This window comes from Arachis ipaensis, chromosome B3 (assembly GCF_059453495.1).
Source record: "Arachis ipaensis isolate K30076 ecotype BB chromosome B3, ASM5945349v1, whole genome shotgun sequence".
In the NCBI taxonomy this organism is placed as follows: domain Eukaryota; kingdom Viridiplantae; phylum Streptophyta; class Magnoliopsida; order Fabales; family Fabaceae; genus Arachis; species Arachis ipaensis.
Window position 1 is genome coordinate 132,914,403 of NC_142438.1, and position 710 is coordinate 132,915,112.

Below are 710 nucleotides of genomic sequence, written 5' to 3' on the forward strand. Positions count from 1 at the left end.
GGAACGATAAAATGAGGTCGCGCCTATTATGACTGGCCCGTGCGTTCTCCTTGTTCTTCCTTCGTCGTCTTCTCGTCGACCGTCTTCCCGGTCACGATCTGTGGTGCGTCTCCTCCCGCGTCTGGCATATGTAATGGGGTCGCGGCGTCTCCTTGTGCGTCCTTCCTCCCTAGCGCTCTCGGGCTTAGACCTTGGGCTAGTTGTGCGTCGGGAGTGACTTCTCGGGGGGGGGGGGGACGGGAGTAACTTGATTCGGGAGTTTGCTGGCGATGTTCTCAGTCTGCCAGCCGGCGCTCCAGGTCCTGCATCCTGTGACGCAGTTCCTGCATTATTCTGGCGCTGTTGTCGCCTGTTCCCCCGAAGGGGCGTCTTTCTTGGGATCGTGTGGTTCGTCGAGGAGGGGATCTTGTGCGCTCCCCCGAGGATGCCACGGAGGCTTCCTCTCTGTGCCCGGCTTCTCGCCCTGCTCCTCCAGGGCCTAGTACAACTTCCATTCAGGCGTGTTATCCCCACAGACGGCGCCAATGTTCGGTAGGTCGGGTACCGGACGGATCGGATTAGTATCCTGGTTGATGAGGGGGTAAGTTAACGGGTTGGAGTAGACGATATCCCGAGCACTTGGTGTGAGGGGGGTGTCACCTGCAAAGAGACTCCGACGCTCTAGTCAGCAAATTGTGCAGGCGAAAAAGGGGTAAATGGTATGTAACGTA